A 15,826-nucleotide genomic window follows, 5' to 3' on the forward strand; every position below is an offset into this window, starting at 1 on the left:
GGTGTGGCAGGCCTACAGATCTGCTGTGTAGAGAAAATCGCTCTTTATTTTTCACCCCTCAATTTCTCTTTGGGGAGCAAGGTCTGTGGCAGCTAAAAGTCTTTGTGTTCAGTCATGCCCTTTGAAGAGCTCATAGAATTTACCTTCCTGGTCTTCAGCTCCCAAGCCTGGGGCCTGAGAGCTCTAAAAAGCCCTCCACTCTTAGTAGGTGGGAAGTTCCCCTTGAAAGCCTTCTGCGGCCTTCTGCACTGCCTTGACTGCCCCATAAAGCACTCTGCATGCTCTGGTTGCTTGCCTTGAGCGGTTAATGGAAATACTAAGGAATACTGACAGCTCCCCATACATCAACTAATTCCAGGCCAGAAGCATGATGGTGTCCAGGGCTTCACTGTTACAAAGGCCAGAAGAAAACTTGCCTGCTCTCCAAAATGTTGTCATTTGCATAATTTTATTCTGATTTTATTTTTTATTCAGGCACTTTCTTAGGCATTAAAAGTTTATTGCCATATAAATATGCTCCCGATATGGCATATTCCTTGTGACTGACCCACGGCAGCTAACATAGCATCAAAGGTTTTAATGAATCAAGCATTTCCCGTTCCAGTGCTTCTGAGGAAGGACTAGGAGAGCTGCTGCCTGAAGCCAGCACTTGGGCTAGAGTCAGGGGTCACTGGTTGGCTCCTGGGATGCTCGGGGAAGTGATGTCCACAGCAGGAGAGGCCATCTTCCACCTCCTTCCTGGGAAGCTGGCCAGGTAACTGGAGGAGCATTGATGCTGTGGGAGTCCAGCCCCTCCTAAGGCTCTCTCATGCCTCAGAGGCACTTTGCCTGTAAGTGCAGAAATCTGTCTAACTCTGCCTCCTGCCCTTAGGCAGTGTGTAGGTAGTAAAGGAAACAGTCTCTACTCCCAGAGCAGAAATGGGCCATGACAACCTGGGGGTAAAGGACTCTCTGTAAGGGGGTGGAGTAGTTTACTCAGTGGGACACTCTCTGGTCAGTTTAGATTTGGGGGAGCAAGTAATGCTTGTTGATATCAGAAAAACATCTATTTTTTCTTAACATAACCTACTATGTACCTGTGGTATTGAGGTCACATCATTGATAAAACTATGAATTTAATGAATGAACCAAAGGCATTAATAACACTTAAGTTTCCACACACGGTACCTTGTCCAAATCCTAGTGGAGTGGATACATTTATTAAACAGTCAAAGAATAAATGAGTGCAGACAGCATGAGAGTTCTCTGTTAGACTGGATAACAACACAGAAAAGAGCCCTAAGCTGAAAAATCAGGAATATGTAATCATGTAAGTAGCTCTATATGCCTCCCAAGTCCACTCCAGATCCTCTGGGCCTTATTCTCCCCCTAGGTCCCTGAGCAAACAACTTGCTCTTCTGGATTGCTGCAAGCTGTACTCATAGTGTGGTGCCCTGGGCCTCTCTTGCAGCTCACCTCCCACCCAGGGGTCTCTTGAAGTGTTTGATGTAAATGGAAACCTAGATGTGTAGGAGATTAAACACTGAGAAATCTTTAGTGAACAGGACATGGGTATGTTTGGAAATTTGCATGACTCTCTGCCACAGATAGAGGAGGCAGATGTATTCCAAACAGCTTCTGGGGTGGTCTTGCTGCATGAAACAGTGGTCAGCTTGGATGTACACACGCTCCTTCCCTCTGGCTCTGGCCCTCTGACCCTCCTGTGCTCCTGGGATCATACTCACATCCCTTCCCCCAAAGTTTCTCCAGTGAATAATTTTAAGGTTTATTTTTATTATTTTTATTCTCACATACCTATACGCATGTGAGTATATGCCACAGGACTTCATATCCTTTGGAGATGGAGGCAATGGGTGAGCTGCCTGACAAGACATGGGAGCTGGGAACTGAACAAGGTCCTCTGGAAGCATGTGAGTTGAAGGACCAAGCTATCTCTTACTCGTTGTAGCCCTAGCCATCTCTCCAGCCTCTCCAGTAAGTCTGATGTCACACTCTACTTTCTGGCAATCCCAAGCTAATACACCAATCGCCATTCCTTTTTATTTTTTCTCTTTCTTTTTTTATTTATGTGTCTTTTTACATCATGTATCTTGATCCCATCCATTTCTCTGTCCCTTTGCAACAGGCCTGTGCTCCTGCACACACACACACCCCGAAAAAAAATTAAGAGAAGAAAGAGAAATGAAAAAGGGAGGGATTGAAAATTTCATCATGGAAGCTGCAGTGTGACACAGTGAGTCGCATAGTAAACCCCTTTGTTCGTGTCTGATCGTCATTCCTAATCATCTCTTACTCTAAGCAACTGCCAAATTATAATTCATTATCTTCTAAGGATAATATATGAATATATACAGAATTGATCACACACAGGAATACATATATGCCCAACTTTCTATGTACTTATAAGACTTCTTTCAGTGATCAATTCTGTTTGTCACGTTCTATCCAGACCTGTTCATCTTGCTGAGTTTGTCTCTGTGTTCAGGAAGATTTTACTTGTATGTCATATGAGGTAATACCTATCTTATTGCTAACCCTGTAAACATTGAATTTAAGAGATATTTTGATGACCAAATGGGCTATTTAGGGAGGTGGGAGAATGTCCTTTCCTCGAAGTATTAAATCAAGCACACGACTCTAGCCAGCACTATTTTTGGGACCAGATACAATCATGCTTTGTTGTGTGTTTCGGCTTAAGTGTGAAGCATCCCCAACATGTTCAGTTGCTGCTTCTGGTGTTGATTTGGGAGGTGGTAGAACTGTTAGCAGTTGAAGCCTCACTGGAGGAAGTAGGTCACTGCTGGTTTAAGAATTGCAGTAGGTAGTAAGTCCAAAACACAGACTGACTTCTTTCCAAATTTCCCACCAATCCTGGTACTACATGTTACAAATCTGTCTTCTACCAGCCCAAGACAGGTGCATCACATTCTTCCTTTGCGCATACCCTTCTTTGAGCCTTAACTATTCTCTTGCTAATTTTAATTTTTGGCAGTTTCACACATGTATGCAGCACACTGTGAAAATGTTCACACTTTTATCTCCCTCCCAACACTTCAGGCCCCCTTCTGGTGCCCAGTTAGTCCCTCCTACTTTCCCGCCTTACTTTTGGTGGGTACTAGTCCTTTGCAGGTAGTCATAGCTGCTGTCAGGATTACATTGACCACATCACACGTAGAAGACAGTGCCTCCCAGCACTCCTTCCCATCCTCTAGCTCTTCTAATCTATTGGTCCATTTTTCCGTGATGTTTCCTGGGTCTTGTTGGGGATGATATACATGTTGATTTTTAAAACCCGGCATTCAGCAGTCACTTCAATATCTTAAAGTTGCTGCAACCCAGTCCTTATTTTCAAAGAGCATCCAAACTAGACTTGGGTATACCTAACTACTTGGATTTCCTCAAAAGAGTTTCTTACCATCTGACTTTTTTTTTTATTTTGTATCCATCTTGGGCTACAACTCTTCCTTTACTTTGGCTAACAGGTTAATCAATGTAATAGAAGCCATTTTGTGGTAATATATTGGGGGACACAATATATTATGTACCCTACCTAATAAAACTTATCTGGGGTCAGAGAACAGAAGAGCTGCTAGATTAGCCATAGAGGCCAGAAAATGGTGGCACACACACATCTTTAATCCTATCACTTGGGAGGCAGAGATCCATCCAGATCTCTATGAGTTCAAGGCCACACTGGGAACAGAATCAGGCATGGTGGCACATACCTTTAATCCCTGCACTTGAGATCTCATGTCTTGCTTGGGAAAGACACACACCTTTAATCCCAGGAAGTGATGGCAGGAAGCAGAAAGGTATATAAGACATGAAGACCAGGAACTAGAAGCTTTTTCGAAGCAGTTCAGCTGAGAACCATTCGGGTGAGGACTCAGAGACTTTCAGTCTGAGGATTCGTGGAAACAGGATCAGCTGAGGAATTGGCAAGGTGAAGTTGGCTGTGGCTTGTTCTGTTTCTCTGATCTTTCAACATTCACCCCAATATCTGCCTCTATTGTTTTTTTTATTAATAAGACCTTTTAAAATTCATGTTACACCATTTTATTTTGTACAATTTTATATCTCTTAGGCATTCTTCTTTGCCTTTCATTCATTTTTGTTCATCAATCTGTCTAGCAAACATTATTCTTGAGCAGCTATGCACTTGGCTCTGAGAAGCACTGGGGAGATATGAGTTATCTATCCTTGTGTGTCTTAGGTGGATTTAGAACTCACCATTTATCAGAGGATGTTTTAAAATAATGTAGCAGTGACAGGGGCTGTGGGTTGAATGATTTGGACTGGTTAGTTACGTGACGACTACTACCCTAGTGAAGAGGGCTCTTCATTCCACCCCATTTTATTCATAAGTTAAATCCAACATTACCCGTGGCTGATGATAATAAGAGATAATTAGGGGTACACTTAGTCCATACTAAGTCTATAATACTGAAAGGGCATATGCTCTCCCTTACCAAAGTATGACCACCTCCCGAACCCCACTTCATTAGGTAACATGTTTTTATATACTCTCCTGTCCTCTCATTGAACTTGTTTTTCCTCAAGAATTTTGAGGATTTTTTCTTTCAAAATTATTATCTTACAACATTTTTTGGAAATTATTTTTTTTACTGTTTGTCTCTACCATTCAGTACAGTGAATGCAATATGAATGGAGTATGCTCATGTGAACTGGTTTACTAAGGCCACATTTGTAGTATTCCTCTACAAAGAAGAATTCTGAGCTTAAGATAACCTATATGGACTTTGGATGCGACTTGCTCCTTTGCCAATCAAAGGGAAAATTGCCAAGCAACTTAAAAATGAGGTAACCATATTCCTAAAATCCTAGAAAAGAAATTGGATTGATTCTGTCTTTCCGTTGGCCCATCTCACAGCTAGGCTCCCTTCAGTGTCTGTTTACTTCCCTGGTGCAGCTTCTAAAAAAACATCCGAGGTGCAGATAAAAACATGTCTACTTGTTAAAAGGTGGAACTACATTATTTTCTTCATCATTGACTGTGAACCAAAGTTAAAAAGAAATACATCTGAAACAAGGGCTCTCAAAACCAAAGACAATGAAAAAGCATTTCCACAATGTTGGTGAAAAAAAGAAAAAAAGAAAATTTAAATTAGACTAGTCAACTTTCTTTTTCATTCATTATTTTCTTTTTCAATTTTCTTTTTCTTTTCTTTTCTGCTTTTAGAGACAGGGCCTCACTATGTAGCAGCCTTGTCTGGCTTGGATCTTGCTGTACAACCAGGATGGCCTCAAACTCACAAAGATCTGCTGCCAGCCTTGACTCTCAACTGCTGGGATTATGAGCCACCACATACATCAGACGAATTGGTTTTGATTTTATTTAATTGAGTCAGCAAGGTATTATTAAGTATAAATATCATCATATTTCCTGAAATAACATTTTAATGCCATTTTCATTTTTAATTCATGAAAATGGCCATTTGCCCTGACTTAAGGAGTGTTTTTGGCTAAATAAATTAGAATCCATTTCATTTTACCAGCACAAATGTTAGCCATGCATGTCAACGTGAATTTTCAAAAGTAAATTGCATCAAGGTATTTGCATATGGAGACTGTCTCTGTGGACAAGTGTCTGAATGCCTATGGCACTGTTGCCAAAAAAGAGGTCAGGGCACCTTCTATTTCTTCTCTGATAACCTGCAAGCCACTAGTAACCAAATAAGATGGGTTTTTGTTCATAACTTTGCAGAAATTTCATGTTCAAGGAGTTGCTAATAGGATTCAGATTTGTTTTATGTCATTTTCACTTACATGCTGGGGCTCCCTGCATCAGCCCAGGCAATCAAGATACCACAACAGACATGTCCACAGGCCAACATGATCTGGATACAATCCTTCCCTGGCATTCTTTTCTAGGTGATTCTAGATTGTGTTAAGCTGATGTTCTCACAGGGCTCCAGCCTGAAATTGGCATTCACTGAATCTTAGTGATTCTAACAGTTGTTAAAATTTGAGGACTTTTGGCCAAGGTTATGTTCCTCATAACACACACACACACACACACACACACACACACACACACACACACACACACCATACACATATATACATTAACCCACACAATATACCACACCACCAACATGCACAGTTACACCACACTCTACATACACTACACATATATAACATATATACACACAATACCAAGCACACATATCACACATACACCACATATATACTTATTTATCTCACACACATATCATGCACACATATATACCATGTATATGTGGTCATATACTACATACACAATAATACACAAATTATACACACACATACATATCACACACAACATACATGCAGTTATACTCCACACACACACACACACACACACACACACACACACACACACACACAAGTGCTCACAAGTTAACTGCAAGCCCTGTTCTGAAGTTCTCACGACGTAACACTATACTTTTTCTTTTTTAACATAGCTTTAAATTTGTAAAGAGAAAGTACCCAGCCTGACTCATCTGACAAAAATACAAATTCTCCAGGTTGCTTCTTTACAGGGGTTGTGGTTGAGCTGGAATCACCAGGTAATTGCTTCTATTAGCTAACATTTTTTGCTTAGGTAGGCACAGCTGGAGGTAAACTGCCCACAGTATCCTAAAGCTGTACAGCCCCTTCCCTCCAGTTCCAGGTAAGTAGAGACCTGCTGAGGAAGAGAAATCAGACACTTGGCCCCTTTCTTCTTCCCCTGGTGTATGGGATTTTATGCTACAGTGTGGCCCCTAAGTGATAAAGGAAAGGCTTTCTGATCTGTGTCAAGTGCCTTCAGAGAGCAGGGGGTATCTGCCTCCTCTGGGACTCGTAGAGGGAAGTGGATTACTAGGACAAACTGCCGCCTGGTACCCCAACAACCCTGGTTTTCCTGGTGTGTGTTTGCATGGGTGTGTGCAGAAATATAAGTTTATGCATGTTTTGAAAAATGTCGTGTTACTTCTGAAATCTGGAAATAGGAATCTGAAGACAAATGATTACACAAAATCTTTACTGATACTAAGAAATAGTGAAATTACTTAGAAGGATTAAGCACTCTGGAAAATGAATGCTGCTTCAGGAGTTGCATAAGAAGTGTTTCCATTCTTTTCAAATTGCACATAAAATCAATAACATATTTTAGCCATTTTCCAAGTGTTACTCTCCATGAAATATTTGAACTCTTGGTGCCAATAACTTTTTATTTGCCTTTAAGATGAAATTGACTGGGTTGATAAAACCTTCTATCTCTTAGAGTTGGAAGGCTCAGGGGAAGAAATGTCTGCAGAAATTTTCATTTCTCAGTACATATTTGTGATCTTGTTTTGGAGCGACAGCAGTGACTTTACCAGGTGTTGAAGGGACACTCTTGGAAGCTGGTAGAGAGGCTAGAGTTGGGTGGACATCTGCAAATCTGTCAAGTGCCCTCCAGGTCCTGAAGGAAGAGCACCGTGCTCCCTCCCAATAGTCTTCAGATCCGATGCTGACAAACAGTATTTGAAGATCGTGCTGTAATTTCTAGTCAGAGTATTAAGATGGGAGTGAGAGTTCCAGGAAACATTCTCAGTGAACATGTGCATTTCAGCTTGTTGTGCTAGGATGTTAGAGAGCTATAGAAAATTAAGAAAGCATGCACTTTGGTTTTCGTGTGTGTGTGTGTGTGTGTGTGTGTGTGTGTGTGTGTGTGTGTGTGTACTTTCTTGTGTAGATGTGACCAATTGTGCAAATGTGCATATGGAGGCCAGAGCTTGATGTCAGGTATCTTTGATTACTATCTACTTTTAATTTTTGAGACACAGTCTCTCATCAACATGAAGGTCTTGGATTTGGCTGGGCTGGCTGGCCAATGAGTTCCATGGATCTCAGCTCCTCTTCCCGAAGCATGGGGTTACAGGTGTGCCACCACACTTGGCCTTCTGCATGGGTGCTGAGGATCTCAACCCAGGTCCTCATGCCTGCATGTCTGATTCTTTATGGGCTAAATCATCTTCACAGACTCATGAATTTTTAATTACTATGAATTTGGATGTTATGATAGTTTCAAAGGCTATATTAATAATAGGAGACTAATCCTGTCAATAAGAACACAGCAAGAAAAGCCTGCTGTTTTTCATTTAGTGAGCAATTGTGCAATGGTAGATGCATTATACAGACACTCTTGAGTGTTACTGTGTTACGGAAGTGGAGGGACTGGAGGTTGACCTAACACATAGCTCCTGCTCCCAGGAGTAGTTGATCTACTTGTCTCCACTGCACTCCAGAAGACAGGTGTCACTCAGTGCCATCCTTGCACTTACCATGATGCCCAAGTAGCTATCCACTTCAGAGCTTTGTCATGCTCAACCTGCTTTTGTTGCAAAGAAAAGGCCAACATCTTTCTAAGTGAATAATCACTTGAAAATTGCTTCCAGAGTGCCAGTAGGATCTTGAATCTGCCTATTCCACATGCTGGGACCTCACTCTGGTTTCTGAACAGTCTCTGGGGGACTGTTCCAAATATTTCCTCTTGAAGCAACTAGAATCCTCTGAGAAATAGGAACAGCTGCTGATAGGAGATTGCTGTGCACAAATCATCCTCCTGCCCTAAAAGGATTAGGAATGACTCTTCTGAGAATGGACTCAGGCAGCTCTTTGTTTATTTATTGCAGTGGTAGATGTCAGTGAAGCCAGAAAGCATCTCTCTGACCTCCCCACAACACGGCACACGTTTCATAGACAAATGGCATTTTCTTTGCAATTGGTTAATTTGGAAAGAACCACAGTGCTCTCTCTGTCTGAAGGAAGACTTCTGTCCCAAGAAGGCTGCCCTCATGGTTTCTAATGAACATTAACTAGATGATTTTTTTTATAACCCTTCCAAATTTATTGCTTTTCAAAGTATCGGTCTCTAGCCTGGCTTGTTGTTTTGGGCCCCGTTCTTTCATGACCCTGTTGAAGGCACAGATAGAAATCTAGTAATTACCATGCAGTGGTAGCCACCACCGAAACACCCATCACTGTCCAGTGGAGCCTTTTAGAGTGTTGGCTGGGATCTCTCAGCTGCAGCTCATCCAGGGAGGGGGCCTTGGATTCAGCTAATCATTGTCAGTTTCTGCTCTGCAGCAAACAAACAAACCTACCCAACAGAAAGGATATGGAATGAGGAGGTGAAAAAGAAGAGGCAGTTTACAGTACCAAGGAATGAGTGGCGGGGACTGAAGGAATGGGTCAGCCATCATCTTCTAGAGGATCTGCGTTAGACTCCTACAGCCAGGTAGAGTGGACCTGGAGTTCCAGGTTCAGGGGATCCTATGTCATCCTGGCCTTTGCAGGTACCTGCACATATGTGGCATGTGCACACACAGACACACACATACATATATACAAATCTTAAGAAAAAGAAATGAATGGTAGCTCTTTAATTTCCTAAAACAATAACTTCACATGTTTGTGTACACAGATATATATGGAATGTATCATATTTAGCTAGTATACTCTAACCAATTAGTTGCATTAAGCATACTGTTAGTAATTCTTTTTCTACATTAAAAACAACTTTTATTTTATATATTTTTATTTATTTATGTATTTATTTGTTTATGCCTAGGTATATGTCTGTTTACCACTTGCATGCCTGGTGCTCTCAAAGGTCAGAAGAGGGTATTAAATCACCCAGTCTTGGAGTTAGAAATGGTTGTAAGCAGCTATTTGGGTGCTATAAATCAAACCCAGGTCCTCTGGAAGAGTAGCAAGCATTTTTAACAGCTGGATCTCTACACCCCCAGCCAGCAATTCTTGCATACTGGATACAGTGTTTGCCATGGTGGCTACTCAAAGTTGATTTTGTCATGACTGCTGGCTGCTCTGAGCATGTTTGCACTCTAATAATGGAGCCGAGTGTTACATGACTAATAAACTCTGTTGATTGCAAGATGCATCGTGCGAAGGTCTAGAAACTAGGGCAAGCAACAGGAAACTGTTTGCTGCTGAGGGAGCAAAGCTTGAGTGGAAAGGAGCAATGTAGCATATGGTGGGGTCATGCGACAGGAGGAATAAGCTGATGATTTTCTGTGACACACAAAGGAAGATATATAGGGGGTGAAATACACAGGCCCTTTTCAAGGGTCAGTGAGAGTCATGGACCAGGACTTCCCTGTGATGGCATTAAATGTAAATGGTAATGAGAAGGCCGGAGTTTATAGGACAGTCTGAATGTCTTATGGCAGCTGAGAAGTGACAGGATGAGACTAGGAATTCGAGAACTGAAGGCAGTAACAGGGAAGCTGAATTGCAAAGGGAAGAAAGACTTAGAGGCAACGAAACTGCTGAGTGCAGCCAGGTTGAGGAGGAGGGCACAATCAGCAGTGCCCTGCATCTGTTGCAGACTCAGCCCCTTCATTTCTGGGAAAGTCACCTGGCTTTGCAGGTTTCTGGCTTGAAGGGAAGTGCTTTTCCTTTCCATACGGCCAGTAAAGACTGCTGGGAACTTGTTCTAGGCGCAGTCTAGGTCCAGACCCTTACCTGGTCCTCACCAGCACAGTAATTTGGGAGGTCTGAACGTAATAATAATAATAATAATAATAATAATAATAATAATATAATAATACACATATATTAACATACATATCAATACATTAACATATATAATATATGCTATATGTGCATATATATACTATATATAATATAGTAACACACATGGATATATTTTATATGTAATATGTGTGTTTTAAATATATATATTAAATATATATATTGTCCAGTAGATGCTCAGTAAAGAAGGATGAGAAACTAGGTTATGAAAATACTAAGAGAACAAGGAAATTGCAACATGTTTTCTAGAACCTGTTGTCACAGATCAAGCATGGTTCTCCACATGGAATGTGGATCCCAATCCCATGGCTCTTTCTCAAGGATGCATACAATAACAATTAATGAAAAACGGAGGCCATGAATTTGAAGGTGAGGGATATACGGAAGGATTTGGAAGGAGAGAGGGAAGAGAACAATGTTATAATTTTATAATCTCAAGTATCTAATTAAAAATAAATTTGGCTTCTGACCTTTCATTGAGCCGGGAGACTGTTTACAGGCAGAACTCATGCCCAGCATGCATAAAGGCCCACCCAGGTTCAATCACTAGCTCTGCAAAATAAATAAATGTAACAGAAAGACAATCTGTATTGTTGAATAACTTGGTGCCTGCATGGGCGTAGCATTCTTGTCCTAGGCTCCTCATGACAGACTTAGGTAATCTTTGTAGAACTTTTCCCTGAGGGGTATAGGAGCCTCTGCTACATGCTTCATCTTAGCCAGAAGCAGGAAGTTTTTCAGCAATTCCGTTACCTAATTTCTTTTCCCCTGATAATAAGCACTGTACTTTCCTCCTGAGTATCTTAGTTTTCAGTCTTACTCTCTGAAAACAAAATGTATCTTGGAAGGATGTGGCCACAATCTACGAGCACCTAAAATTTTTATCACTGTGTAGTTGACCAAAGGAACAAGTGGTGTCTGATATCCTTAGGGTCCTCTAAAGCAATGCTAAGCAAAGCATCTTATTTTTACTGTGCACTAGCAACTGTGCCATTTGATGTGGAGTCGTTTCTTATTGACTGTTTGTTATATGCAGAGTGGTATGCTGTTTGTTAGAGAAGGAAGTCTGACACCTGGAGCCATGCTTCTTCCTACGCACTCTTTGCCTCTGAAGTACCATTAGTGAGACATGGGAAGCCAGGGTCTAGCACTGGCGAATACACGATACTGAGTAGTGCATTCAAACTCTGTGAAATCTGACAGCATAAAAACTGCTAAAATGCAGTTACTCTGGGTTTGGCACTGGACTAGGTGCCTCATTTTGTACTCAAATCATCGCAATGAAATCAATATCACCATTATTCTTTATTTGGTCCATAAAGGTGGAGTTCTATCTCACACCCACTCCCTCTAGTAACATATGTGAAACCAAATCTCCCTTCAGAGCTTGAAGCCATAACACCTATTATAAACCTCTCAATAGTTGACACCCATATATTTATACTTATATAAATCTGAGCTTGTAACAAACATACATTCTGGCATTGTAAAACCTTTGAAATAGACAGTAGTATCTGGTTTTATTCATATCCTACTCATGCTAGCACGAATAAATAGATTATCATGCTGCTTTTGTTGAATGAAATATGTTTATACTTGTGCCTCTTTACATCCATCTCCACTGTCATATTTAATTGATCTGTGTTCACCAAAATGTATGTAACACTACTATTTACAGTGAATGTAGATTTGTGATATTGAAGTGAAATGCTGCTAACTTCACAGTTCTGTCCTAAATTACTTTGTAATTTTGAACATATACACAGACATGAAAGGCTAACTTAAGAACTTCTACTGCTTAAGAACTTCTACTATTAAATTGGGATCCCCTGCCCTACCACATTGTCATGATGACTGCATAGGAAGAAGGCAAGGAATGTCATGGGGCACCCTGCAAATGCTCCTTTGGGGAGTGTATAAAGAAGAGCATATTGGAGCAATTTTTTTTTTAGGAGTAATTTTAAGGAGAGGAGGGAAGGGCTGATGACTTTCTTATTGGGGTGTGGTACTCCAGCCCCTTGCTCTGGCTTTCTTCTTGTTTATTTTTCTCCATTGTCTAATGCTATAAATCTGATAGTAAAATATTGATTTTAGTTTGGTGTTGAAATGTTGCCCTGAAGATCCATGGGTTCAAGGCTCTGGTGCCAACTGATGGACTTTTAGGGAGCGACCCGGTCAGGAGGGCTCTAGTCTAATCTCTGGACTGAAGGCATTGATCACTTGTTGGGAAGTGATTGAAAAAATGGACAGGGTGCTGTTAGAGGAAGCAGGTTGTTGGAGTGCAGCCTGGAAGGAGCAATCTTTGACCAGCAGAGTGTGAGCAACTCTGCCACACCACCCTCTCTGCACCATCATTACTCCTTACCACGGGCTTACACCAGTGGGATTACCTGAGTGTGGACTGAACGCCCCAGACTGAGCCCAAATACACCTTTTCTCTTTTGTTTTCACATCTTGAGGAAAAGCTGACCAACACAACATTTATGGGTTTTGTCTCATTTTGGTTTTCAATAAGCATAACATTGTAGACCCAGAAGCAAGGTATTGGCTCACACACATCTTTTTATTCTAGCAGATCTACCCAGGTTTTCCCATTCACTGCTGGGGACCAGCTTCTGTGAATTCACCCAGGCACAGCTTAACAGTGATTTGCCTCAGGCTAGTGTCAAAGGATTTTACCTGGTATCCATGCATATGCATCCCAGAAGCCCTGTATCAAGATGTCTTTGTCCAGAAGGATGTAGAGTGGGGTCTCTTCCTTCCTTCTACCTGCCAGTGATCTAGTGGCCCTGATCTTCCAGCTCCTGCTTTTTGTTGTTGTTGTTGTTGTTTTGTACCGGGAGACAGGGTTTCTCTGTATAGTTTTGGTGCCTGTCCTGGATCTTGCTCTGTAGACCAGGTTGGCCTTGAACTCACAGAGATGTTTTGGTGCCTGTCCTGGATCTCGCTCTGTAGACCAGGTTGGCCTTGAACTCACAGAGATCCACCTGCCTCTGCCTCCCGAGTGCTGGGATTAAAGGCATGTGCCACCACCAGCGGGCTTCCAGCTCCTGTGTTATCTCCTCCTTTCAAGCCACTCTACCTTGTCCCTTACTCCTGCTTCTTTGAACTGTACTCTGAATGAATCATCAGCGTTTTACACCCTGCTGGCTGCTTAAACAAAGCAAAACAAAACAAACAAACAAACAAACAAACAAAGACTTGGGTTAGACAAATCTGAAAGATAGAAAGTCAATATATTAAAAAAAATCCCAAATCAAGACCCTATTATGACTTATGGATTCCAAATAAGACAATAAGATATTTGAAAAGTGAAAAGGTATGAATCAAAGCCATACAAACCCTATTCCTGAAGAATATTTAGTAAAAATGATCTAGGTTCATGTCCACAATATTAAAGCTGAAGAAAGAGCCAGCCATATATTCTCTGTGTTCCAATTGTATATGAGATATGTATTTTTGTGCATACAGGAGTTACAGGAAAGAAATCAACCAAGATGCTGCCTACATTATCTGTGGGTTCTGGTTATGAAGGGTAATCCTTATATTTCTTTGTAGCATTTTCTTTAACTTTCTCAATTTTCTATGACCATGAAGTACCTTTAAAACAGGAGAAAAATAATCTAGGAATTAGAAATGAAACTACACAGCCAGTTCTTCCTTCTTTTAGCTGTTTTCTACTCCATAGAAGCAAATGTACATTTCTGCATGATGAAGCACAGTGACATCTAGATCCTTGTCTCTTTCACAGATCAAGGGTTCATGTATTTGAACTGTAATTCAATTACAAACAGGGGTCCAGAGATGTCTTCCTTCTTCAGGTCTGTGGGAGCTGCCACATCGGTGAGGTTGAGTGCACATGGATAGAGGGAGGATGATGTTAACACAGTAATGATGTGGAAGAGCACTGAATGAGCACTGACAGCAGGAAGGTGTCAGCTAGGGTTGGACACTGCCTTAGAGTCTACATCTAATCTGCATTTCTGTAAAGCTTCCAGACAGCCCTTGACATCATTCACTTGTTGGCAATTTTTAAGGAGAAATGACCAACTGAAACATCTCTAGTATTCTTCACATCATGAATGCTTTTTAACTGGGTAAATAGACAGTGACCCCACAGAGTAGTAGTGGGAACATTGTGCTTAAAGCCCAAAGGATGTAACAGCCACTTCATATCCCATTATTACCTCACTGTGATCAATGAAGCTGTATCTACCACCAAGTGAGGCAGAGTCCTCTTGATAGACTTTTTGGAAGACATTCAACTCCTATATTTTATCTTAAATATTATGGTTTCCTTCTTTCCCAAACAACTAAGATTAAGATGAGAACACAAGAATAAAGAATGCTTTTGACTTGACCCTACATGAACAAGCTAATGCTTTCTGTAAAGTGAGTAAAGAGAGTGGCAAAGTTACCAGTGTACAAAGTTGGTATATTTACTATTTGATGCAAAGACCATATGTCTTTTGCCTCTAGTTCTTTCCTTTCCCCTGTATCCACTTCCTTGACAATATGACTACAGTTTCTTTAAAATATGAACTTGGCACTATGTCTTGCTTTGGCTAATTTGATAAGAGTAGAAATGATAGCTCTGGGTGATTTCCTCTTGCTCTCTTAGTCCTTTGCTATATGAGCAATGTCTCCAAATGGCATCATGAAAAGAAAACCCCCAGCTAAAATCATGAGGACAGTGACCCAACTGGCATTATGCTAGGAACTTGGCCTCCCAGAGTCACTTCAGATAAGCAGTCTAGATTGCACAGACCCTGCGTGATCCAAAAGAATACATTACTGTTGTTGTAAGATACCAAGTTTAGAATGATTCATTACTAAACACTGAATAATAAATGTTTTCTCCTAATTTCATTGTGTCAACTAAAATAATTTAGAGTGCTTTGTAGGCAGAAACTTTTTTCCTCTCCAGCAGCCTGTTCAGCATGGCATATATAATAATGTGTGTTGAATGAATGAGTGACTCAACACACTTGTTAACCTACCATTGCAACCTTTATCCCAAGTTGCAGAAAGAATTGTGTGCTCTATTCAGAAGAAAGATGGACTGAAGTCTTAAGCTAAGGGTCCCCAGAATGTAAATATATTTGGAAGTAAGATTTCTACAAAATAGTTTCAGTAAGCTTGTTAGATTGGATCCTATCCCATTGAATTTTGTTTTCCCTTTGAAAAGGAGAAATTTGGGGTTGTAGAGATGGCTCAGTAGGTAAAGTTATTGTCATGGAAGCAT

This window comes from Peromyscus maniculatus, chromosome 7, assembly GCF_049852395.1.
Source record: "Peromyscus maniculatus bairdii isolate BWxNUB_F1_BW_parent chromosome 7, HU_Pman_BW_mat_3.1, whole genome shotgun sequence".
NCBI classification, from domain to species: Eukaryota; Metazoa; Chordata; class Mammalia; order Rodentia; family Cricetidae; genus Peromyscus; species Peromyscus maniculatus.